The sequence below is a fragment of the Leptosomus discolor genome, chromosome 1 (genome assembly GCF_034619465.1).
Source record: "Leptosomus discolor isolate bLepDis1 chromosome 1, bLepDis1.hap2, whole genome shotgun sequence".
Classification (NCBI taxonomy): Eukaryota; Metazoa; Chordata; class Aves; order Leptosomiformes; family Leptosomidae; genus Leptosomus; species Leptosomus discolor.
This window is the reverse complement of record NC_141391.1, coordinates 71,147,029-71,158,170: the sequence shown is the minus strand read 5'-3', so window position 1 is coordinate 71,158,170 and position 11,142 is coordinate 71,147,029.

The window sequence follows — 11,142 nt, the reverse complement described above, 5'->3', positions numbered from 1 at the left end:
GCCAAATCCAATTTGCCTACTAGTCATCCCAGGAAAAGCAATGAGCCTAGCTAAGACATCAGGGGAGATGCATTTGGTTCTGTAGAGTGGCCGGTTTCTGTGTATGTGTGTGCGCACGTATGTTTGGAAGATGGGGTAAGGATGGGACTGTATGCATGGTATGGAAAAGTTGGGATGGAGTTTTAACAATGGGGAAACCTTGTCTGGTTTTGGGCCCAAGCTGAAATTAAATCCATCTGTTGGTTTTCACTTTGTAACTCCGTGCAGAATAGTTTGAGACTGATGAGGAAAAGTAAAGACTGCATGTTGGTTTCTCCTTGTTCATAATGCTTAATTCCACAGCTGTTCTGAATACTGAAAGCATCACTAAAAGGCAGGAAAGGAGTGCCCACCTAGAAGATGTGGTGGGCCAGATTGGATGTTGCTTCCATTTCGGGAGCTTTGTGATTGGAAGCTTTCCAGCCTGCCCTGCTACTTATTTAGTTTTCCATCATCAAGATTAGCTTTATACATTATAGAGCAGGAAGACAACAAGGGCGGGGGGTAGGGGAGCTGGGACTATGAGGTTTGGAATAATTACCAAATCACAAAAATATTTTTATTGGCAGCTAACATGGTGTTTTTAATTACTGTGTCAGAAAGTATGATGGGTGAATTTTAACCAAATATTCATAAGCTCATATCTGAACTCCATATAAATGATAGCCATCCGGAGAACATTAGGGTTACACCATAATGCCTTTGGTTAGTCAGGAAATGCTGAAATTAACCCTGCCCCTTGTGCGTATGGTATTATGTTCCTGCCCTTAATTACACAATCACATACTGTTTCTCAAATAATACAATCTGTTGGTATTTACCCCCTTTACAGTCTAGGATACTCACTGGTAATTGTGGAGGTAAATTCAATAATCAAGAGTTATTTGACTAGGTACCCCCCCAAACCTGTCTGCTTCTCTGCAGGGGAAGAGTCCTTCTCCACAAGACCTTAGAGGGGGCAATACGCTTGAGCCACTTTCTTGCAACTTTTAGAAGCTGGAGGAATTGAGAAGTGCCTCAGAGCTGGACTTCTTCCAGCAAACCTAACCATGTGTGCAGCAGCAACTAATAAACTCTGCAAGGAATGAGCCAAAGGCTCCCGTGGAGCCCTTAATTCAGCCCATGTGCATCTTCAGAGCTCTCTCCATTATGCAGCTAAATTAGTTACACTCTTGTGTGCGAGGCGGCCTCTCTTGGAGGCAACCCTTTGGGTCAGACTGTGGACATAATGGCCATTGAAGATCCAAGGTGTTTCTGAGGGTTTCCTTAGAAAATTCAGGAAGCCTTTCTGGCGTCAGCAGAAATTGCTTGAGCGCTCATAAATTCTTCACTCAAACTCACACTTTTGGCAATAGCCCGTAGCTCTATCAATTCGCTTTAATTGGATACCACCTTCTTCTCCTAATGGCAGAACTGAGAGTCAGGTTCCTTCTGAAATGGAGGGGACAGGTTGCTTGCTCCCTCCAAAACACATATGTAGGTAAGCACATGATGTGTAATAAGTAGCTGCTTCAGACCTTGGAATGATGTTGAGGGTGGTGGAGTGGCATCTCTGTATGGGTATTACCAAAAAGCGCAGTCTAACTCCTGTTCTTCTGATTTCATTAAAGAGCTATGTGCAGGGGAATGGGTTTGTAAGAACTCGGGGAAGACAGGCCAGCTAAGAAGACTCTCTCCGTGGCATTCTTCCAGATATGCTTTTGTCTAGAAAATCCTTGGCGGCGATGCAGGGATTTTCATGATTAGAGCTGAGTAAAAGATTGTAAAGGGGATTAAATACTGTAATCAAAATATTCTGTGAAATTGTTCAAAGAACTGTGGTCCTCACAAATCTATAGGGTTTTGAGTTTGCTTTGTTTTTAATTGCCTGGCTGGCTTAATAGCCTGTGGTCATATTGGAAGAAAAGAGGTGGGGGTTTTTTGTTGGTTTTTTTTTTTTTTTTAAGCAACATGTTTGGAGAAGTGATGGTGAAAGGAACAGGTAGGTAAGAAGCATTTTCTGATTATTTTCAATCTGACAATCATCTGGTTGTCTAGCGCAAACATGGCAAGGGCCATGCCTGACCACAAAGGAGGCAGTGAGAAAACAAGGGGATGGAAGTGAGAAAGGAGGGAGAGAGAGGAGGGTGAGCGTCCCTCTGTGATGCCCTCTGCCAGCCCGCTGTGCAGCTGTTGTGGATCCTACGGGACGCACTAACACGTGGCAAAGGCAGCTGCAGACAAAAACAGTCAGAAAAGGATTTCCCCATGGTTTATCCTTGTAGGTCATTGGTGTGGCTGCTGGTGGTTTTGCGGGAGCTGACCTTGATGAAATACGTGGCTGTTTATTGACATTTACATTGGTGAGGTAAAGCAGCATTCTCCTTTGAGGAAATGCAGAAGAAAGCCTGCTTTATTTCTATGCAGGGTGCCTAGCTGCTGCAACTGAGTCTGTACCCTATAGAGTGCTAGTAAACTGCTAGTAGGACAATCATAAGTAGTGTCTGTATTGCTGGCCCCATTCTTGCAAAATCCTAACTGTCTGCAAAGTATGTTTTGCTTATTATCTTTTAAAAAGTCATATTGAACCGCTCAAATGAACTATTTACCTTCTGATGCAGCAGCTGGATTTTCTTCTGGCTCTCCTGTTCCTATCTGTCCTTTCAGCAGTGTGATTTCCAGGCAGTGAAGACTAGATAAAATATGTTCACATGAAATTCTGCTGTGTTAACTCAGAGTAAGTCTGGATTAATGCTGCTGAAGTTGGTGGAGATGCTGAAATTGAAAACAGAAGTCAGTCATCTATAATCAAAAGTGACAGAAGGGATGAAGAATCACAAATATTTACAGTACCACTTTTCCCTTCATGTCTCTTACTCACATTACCAGTTTAAACTGGTCTATCTTTTCAGTCCACAATATGACTCATCTGCCAAGGAGACACGTTGACAATAGGGATCAGGAGAGCCATTTGACATGAAGGTAAGAAGGAATGGAGGGCTGGCAGATCTCCTATGTTAGACACCTCCAAATTCTGCACCTAATTTTTCCCTACATCTCAAAGAGCCCAGAGGGGTCTCATGGACTGCTGCAAGACTCCACATTTTGCTGTGAGAATAAGGGGAGGGCCTGGAGCAGAAGTCATCCCATGTTATTTACCATAGATCTGTTCCTCATCTGTTCCTAAAAACTGCCAAGGGTGCATTTGGTACAAACTAGAGGGAGCCTCTGCACAGGGAAGGTGTGTTTCACACTGGGAGGCAGCCACTCTGAACTGGGTTGAAGCAAGGGGATGGTCTCAGTTGTGGTACTTCACATTTGGCACACCGTTCCCCCTGCCTTGTGCCCAGGTGCCCAAGTACATGTTCTTTGAAATGATCTGCACATGATTCATGTTTTAAACCGGTTAAGACCTTAAATTAATGCATCTTTAAGATGGAAACACTTTTAAAACAGAAAGAAACCCAGGAAGATAATGAAAAACGTTCCCCCCTCCTTTCCTATACCACATCAGATTGACTTATCCTCTGTTATGTGGCTTTACTTTGAAACAGATCATTCTCATTGCAACACGTTGAATGCTGCCAGCCACCACATGGTTATTTGGCAGCTATTTAAAGCTCAGATCATATTACTCTGTCGCAGCGCTAGGCACCCATGTTCCAACTGGTATACAACTGATCTAAAGAGAAATCAGCTTCAGGTTTTGTTCTCTGAAATTAAATGTGACGGCATGATCTCTATGATCCTTTTTTCCCTCTTTTCTCTCTCTTTTTTTTTTTTTTTCATATGCATTATTACTTTTTGGAACAGCGTTTTGCTAGCACCACAGGGGAAATTCAGTTAGGTTGTCAGCCTGATATAGTGTATTATCAGACACGTTAGCTTTTCCTCCCTCTTACATTTGCTTAAGAGCTTATAAACCGCAGAGAATAAAAAGTGCTAAATAGAATGAAATGACCTGTCAAGGGTAGATATAGTATTTGTGAATGACTTAAAAAAATTCCACCAGCTTCAAGCACTCCAGTCTCACTGACTGTCTGTGCTATCTTGAAATTTGGCCTCTTTCTTTTCTCCCCCAAGTAAAGCTCTTTGATGGTCATTGATCTTTGCTGATTGCTTCTTGAAAAGGACTAATTTTGTCTTCTTATATTCAGTCCAGGACGAGATTTTGTAGCAGGAGAGGGTGCCATTATGAGATTCGAAATAGATTTGAATCCTGCTCTTAATATAATGAGCCTCATCTTGAATTTTACAAAACATTGAACAAAGTCAAGACAAGCGACTCCCAAGAAGAATTAACCAATAAATACTTTACACTGCAGGGAATTTAATTATTTTACTAATGGAGAACAGGAGAATTTTCCATAGGAAATAAAGTGACAGATCTCATACCCAGGTCATTGTTAAACCTGATAGGTATATTAAATTGAGGAGCTGGGTGATCAGCTTGCATTTAACCTCCCTCAGGAAATATGGGATCATGCTTACGCAGAAGCTCCAGTGGGTATTGGTTAGGAAACTGAAGTTTTGTATGTAATCCTTCTTTCACTCCTTTTTTCTAAAGTCCTGTTCATGTCGTTCATCATTGGCCCCCATCCGTCACCCCCAGCAATTACATCAAAACCTTTTCAGGGTTTAAAGCTTTGCCCTGAACTTTAAATAGCAACTTGCTAGTCACAGCAGTGACTAGCATATTCCTATACGTTCCAGGACTAGCGCTAAGGTTATAACGTAACTTGTTTCTTTGGCATGAACGTCACATAATCGGGTACAAGAGCACCCTTTTAGCCTTCCCCGAGGAGCAGGCTTTAGGGAGGGAAGTGTTAAGCCTCCCTCGCAGCACGGCATGCTTCGAGGCACTGGTGTGCTGCTGCCATGCACACAACAGTCCTGGCCATGCCTGGTGCTGAGATGGGCCTGCATAGATACATCAGCTGCTCCAGGACCCACACCGGGGTCCAGACACGGGAGGATGCAGCTTAAAATGCAGTCTCCAGAGATGCCTGTGTAGCAATGTAGTGTGGACATACCAGCTTGCTCCACAAAGTTAGCTTGAGTAGTGGACACTGCCAGCTGATGGTGACCTTGGTGTGGTGTGCAAGACAGAGTTGGTCAAAGAGAAAGGAGGAACTGTAACCTGGACTATGCTCTCTGCCTTACCCACAGAAACATCCCATTGCTGTAGCTCCAAATGCTTGTTTTGTTCTTCAAGTTGCACCATACACCATTAATTCATGGGTTTCCCAAATGTTAGCTGTGTCTGAGGACATGAGCCTGACGGGTTTCAGGACAGAATGTGTTATGTGTAGATTGTGGCTTATTCTTCAGCTGGATTGATACAGCACTGTATAGACACTGTGCAGAGCTTCATATTTCCTTGGAAGACGTTTCTGGTAGACAACTAACTCTTTGTGTCTGCAGAGAATGCAGTCCACAGGAGGCACTTGCTTCTAGTCACTACCAGAAAAAAAACCCTCTAGCCTGATTAAAAAAAAGCAACTCCTATCAGCTTAGTTTTTCTAGCCCTAACGAAAACCTAGTAGTACCTTATTGTATGAACAGCCCCATAGAAATCTGTCACAAGGCATTGACGTACATGCTCAAAGACAGGATGGTGACAGCTGGTTCCAGTACATGAGACCCTCTTATAGCTCTAACCTGTGATTCACCCAGTAGGAAAATATTTGGATAACCTTTCTCCAGTGAGAAGCATTACTTTGTAATTCGGATGTATGGGAATATTAAGTAATTATATTCCAATTATTAATTGCTATAAAAAGGCATGTCTGACATTTTTTCTCTGCAGAAAAGAACCCCAACAAATTCTATGCGTATTTCAGTGACAGTGAAATACCCTTCAGATTGCCCTTGGTAATCTGCGCCCACACCTCTGCTGCTCCAGTGAAATGAGCACATCCCTTGAAGACTCTGCGTGAATCAGCTATGGGGTCTTTGTTTTAACAAGGAGCTTCTGCACTCAGAGGGGGAGGAAATTCATGAACTAGAGAGACCAAAGTAGAAGCCCCAGTTAGAAGCTAATGCCCTACATCTTGGTATCTGAAACTCTTTGATCAGTCGTATGCTTGGGTCATTTTGTCAGAACCTTATTCCAGCACAAACACACTGCCTATTATTGCCTGTATGTCTAGACATAGGGACACCTTTAGATGCCAGAGCGTCTAAAAGCTGCTCAATAATAGAAAAAGACAGGGCTCTGAGAGACCGATTTAACAAGAAAGCATTTGGCCCGTGCCAGCTTTTCAGGGCACCTGGATTCTGCTGATGAAGAATGCTGAAGGTGTGGTTTGAAGTTGGGAAAGGACATGGCACTGCCCCGAGCTTCTGAACTACCTGTTCTTCCAGCGTTAAGACAAACGGTTGGCAAAAACAAACTCTCACCTCACGAGACAGGGACGCCTGCCAAGTGCTTTCTCTTTGAGAGGAGAACGGCAACCTGCATCGCGTTTTGTGGAGGTTTGTATTTGCTGTTGAGCTGACGAGGGAACAGCCACGTCACCCCTGTGCGAGCCATCACCCGCACGACGGAGATCCCGCCGGCCGAAGCCTACGCGTCTCAGCCCGCCGCTTTTCCTCTTCAAAGCGACCTGGAGGAAGACGAAAGATTTGGAGCGGGGATGCGCGGGGGGCCAGGGCTGCGTTGCTGTGGCGAGCTCTGCCCAGGGCCGAGGGGCTGCGGCGGCTCCAGCAGAGCCGTGGGGCAGCGGGGCCGAAGCGCGGGAGCCCGGGCGCGGTGCGGGAGCGGTGCGGGGGGCTGCAAAGCGGCCGGCGGCCACCGGGGGGCTTCATCTCCCCTCGAAAGGAGCCCAGGCGGGAGCTGCTTCCAGAGAGAGCGGCTCGTTAGCGCTGAAAAGCGCCCGGCTTCCCCCTCCCGTCGCGGAGCGTTTGCTGTTAGCTCAGGTTTCGTCCATTTAAAGGTATCTTGGCCTCCCTGATCGTGTTTTTTTTTTTTTTTTTTTTTTTTTTTTTTTTTTTTTTTTTTTTTTGGGGGGGGGGTGGGTGGGGTGTTTCAAGCTTGTCGGCCTTCATAGAGTTGAGGCTAATACGCTTAGGCACGTTTTCCCCTTCGCTGGAGTCTTGCGTTGCCTGAATAATAACAAAGGCCGTTCCTGGGGCAGGGCAGCCCCAAATGTTGGGCTAAAAAAGCTCTTTGCAGCCTACCAGACTCCCATTCCCGCGGTGCTGCTCTGCTTTTTGCTATGAACGGGTGCTTCAATAATTTCTTGCTTAAATAATTAGCCATGAGAGTAATACATATTAATCACTATAATACATGAGGTTTTTTTAAACGCTTATATTCATTCATAAGATGTCAAAGTGCTTTTTAAATGAGGCCAACACAATTAACCCTATCGAACCACTGCTGTGAAGAATTTCCAGATGTGCTTATAACTGATGCTGTCACTGTGCATCAGCCGGGCAAATGATCCCGTTTCTAACACCTTTAAGCCAAGGCTGGAACCAAAACCAAAACAGCAGGAAGCCTCCATATTAGATAAGGTTTTTGGTCACAGAAGCTGCTGCTGCCTTGAAGGGAGGAAGAAAACAGCCTGCAAGCATTTGGAAACTGCCCCGCTGTGGTTAAAATGGTTGAGGATCACTGAAGAGATGAAATGAGGAGAAGCAGCAGTTGGCAAAAACTGGAAAAGGTAGCAGTGAGAAGGAGAGCAAAGTTTCTTAAGTAACATGTAGCTTAAAGAGCTGTCACAGTTTTTGAGATAGGCGCCTGCCCTTCCTCGAAGAAAAACATTCCTAGTGATCTGGAAGAGTGAGGGGGCTAAAGCCCTAAAAGGAGGCCTCCAATTTTAGCAATGCCTCTCCTCTCCATAATCCCTCCACTTTTATAACATTTTCTACGTATGGCATTATACAAACCGCGTAACTGACAAATCCTCCGTTTGCATTAGATTTAAGTGGCTTCCCTCCCATCACTCCTCATGGTTAAAAATACATTATAGAAATTACTAGCCTGCCTAGGAAAATGTGTGATGACTCTGGTGTCTGTCGTTTATTCCTAAAACATTTTGGCACTTTTCTTGCCGGGTTGTCTTTTCCCTTCAGCTTTGAGTGGAAGAAAGTGTAGGGTTAGGGCAAGATTTTTCAATTTCCCTGGTTATTGCGTGCATGCATTGCAGCCTGCGTGCCAAACACGACGGGATCTAAATGCTGAGCAGGAGCAGTGAAATCCTCAGGAGGAAAGGGGAATAGAAAGCCCCGAGAAGCCACAGTTCAGGCTGCCATCAGAATGGCTGTATTGAATCAGACCAAAGGTACTGGCCCAGGATGTTGTCTTCCTACAGTGGCCAATATTTACAGAAAGACTGTCAGCAAACAGCAAGTGCAACATGACCTTTGCTCTCATGTGACCTTTCAGCTTCTGCAAAGGGCACAAATTCACCCCTGCTTTCACTTCCTTGCCACATGGGCTAAATTTGACCCTCCGCATCCAAACAACCCTCTGATCTTCTTCACTCCTTTCTCCTGCAGGTCTCCAGCTGATGCTCCAGCGCCACGTCTGAGGGGCTGCTCACACAGGGTGTTTCTGAGCATTAATCACTCCGCAGAGATCCATTTTGCCTCTGATAAGAGCCGGCTCAATCTGCAAGGAAAGGAGGGGAATCAATCTGCCTGATTGCCGTAGACCCTTCATTTTGCACTCTGCAGCCCCTTGCCAAGCAGAGCAGCAGGGGAGTCTTCGCTCAGTTGCTCCCAGCAGGTGTCACTATGGAATGGGAAAATGCAAGTCCAGGGCCGGGAAAGGAACCTGGCTGCAGGCAGAGCATCCTCTGACATTGCTGCCGAGGTAGCATGCCGCTACGTCTGGGAAACTTTCATAATTAGAGCTGAAACAGATATGTGCTGCTGCCCTCTTCCCCTTTTTCTCCCCTCCATCACAGCAACACTAATAGCGGCTAGGAGGAGTTTTCTGATTTTTTAAAACATTGCTTAGCAATGAACGAAGAGAAACCTGTCTTCATGGATCACTACCCTGTGTAGTAACACAGCACAATAACATGTAAAGTTTCCAGAACTGTTGGTAATTACTGATAAGCCCAGTTCAGCTCTCAGTTACATACAAAGCTGGGTAAACAATGGGAGGAAAAAATTAATTAGAGCCCGTGTTTGCTAAAGCTGGCTAGCGATTCCATCTGATCACGTTTCTGCTCCTTTTATTCCCTTTGCACAAACATTTGGGTGGTCAGGTTTTGCTGGCACCTAGGTGTGCAGGAGGAGCTTTTGTCTGTGCAAATAGTACATCTCTCCCAGGGCACAGGCCCTTCTGGCGAGCACTCTCCCATGCTCTGCCCTTGTGTTTGCAGCCGGGAGGGTGTTTGGAGGCCCGGGGAGGTGGAGGTTAAATGGTCACCTCTCCCAAGCAGTACCAGGAGTCTATACATCAGCAAAAGCAACAGGGGAAGAGGGAAAAGAGTGAAACCAGGAATGGGAGACAGTGGCAAGGACACTCATCTGGAGACATTTTGCATGTGTTTTGACCCCAGAGTACTCTTGTGCAGTGTATCTTTTGTGACAGTAAGCACAGGGTACATGAAGAGGCAGAGGGGAGTTCAGCACATCACAGAAAGCTCTTCTTAGGCATGCTCTAGACACACTGGTGACACGAACATAGTGCTTGGCTTGGCTTACCTCACTTTCTGGGAAAATTGGCATGGGCCCAGTACTTAGAGCTTTGTCTCAGCCAAATACTAAGGCTTGATGAGTGCTACATGGCAGCTTGAACACTGCATGGGCCACTTGTCCCTCCCTGGTTCCTCATCAGGGACTTGGGCAACTTCTGGCTGTTCCAGGAGACTGAGGCTGTCCGAGGATGTTGCCAGGGCTCTAAAAAGCATGTTCTTCACAGCCAGTTGAACCCCCTCACTACAGCAAGTCTGATTTACTGAAAAAAGCTAGCCTAGTCTTGAGAATGTAGTCAGACTAGATGACCTTTAAATGTCCCTTCCAATCATTCTGTGGCTGTGGGGTCCCAGTTTCTTAGCCATGTCTTTCAGCAGTGCCCTTATGTTTTCTGCGTGCCATTTACCAGTTTTATGCAGTGGCAATGCCTGTTCTTCCAGTCTGCTGTTCTCAGAGATCAGAAAGGCTGAACGGGACACCTCCTGAACTCATTATAAATCTGGTGTACATCTTTCTCTCTCCTTCGTCCTGGGAGGAACTCTGCAGATGAGGACCATGACTGGTGAAGGGTGAACGTGGAAAGTGCTTCAGTGCCCTCAGTATTGTCTCCTGCCATGTTCTGTTCCCTGAATCACTCCCTCAGAGTCAATGCCTGAGTGGTTTCTTCAGATTCAGCTCTAAAGTGTAGAAACCAGTTCAGGCCATCATGGGGATGGCTTGATGTTTTGTTGGCAAGGAACAGTTTGGTGAGACCTGGCATCTGCTTAGACTCATGATGTGTTTTTCCTCTTGTGAAGAAATGCTTGGCAGATGGATCCATAAAATCCTGCCCTTCAGTGCACCCCTTTTATTGGCGTTGTTCGTGCCCCGGTGCACAAAGCTGGGTTTTATGGGGTGCCGGAAAAGGCTTAGATCAAAGCTAATGTGATTTACTCATGATATTTGCAGCCAGAAGAGGAGTTCAAAAGATAGGAAATCATCTATGAAGACAATCAAGCTTCACATATCCTTTCTGTACTTTACGTAGAGTTGGGACCACAAAAAGAAGGGTTCTGGGCAGAAGCCTAATATCGATCCATCCTTTTTCCCGCTAGCACATTGGACAGCATGCACCCCATCTCACTTAGGCTGTGGGGTCTCCCCTTGGCCTCCAACTACGAGCATCTGCCCTGCAGTGTGCTTCTAAAACAAACTCGGACTGTGTGGGTTTAATTAAATTCTCCGCTCTCCCTATTTGAGCTACTGTTAGGAAAAAAATCATCCCTATGCTCTAATTTTTGTTTATTCTGAACACATTTGCTGGATGTAAGCCATTCTAATTAAACTGCAAACTTCTTTTGTAAAGAGCTCAGATGTTGCTGAAATCGATGTCAAGCGTTACACAAGTCTGTATCATTTGTACTGATCTTTCTAAGCTCCACTAGCATAGAGAAGGAGTAGCAAAAAAACCCCACCAAAAACCAAACC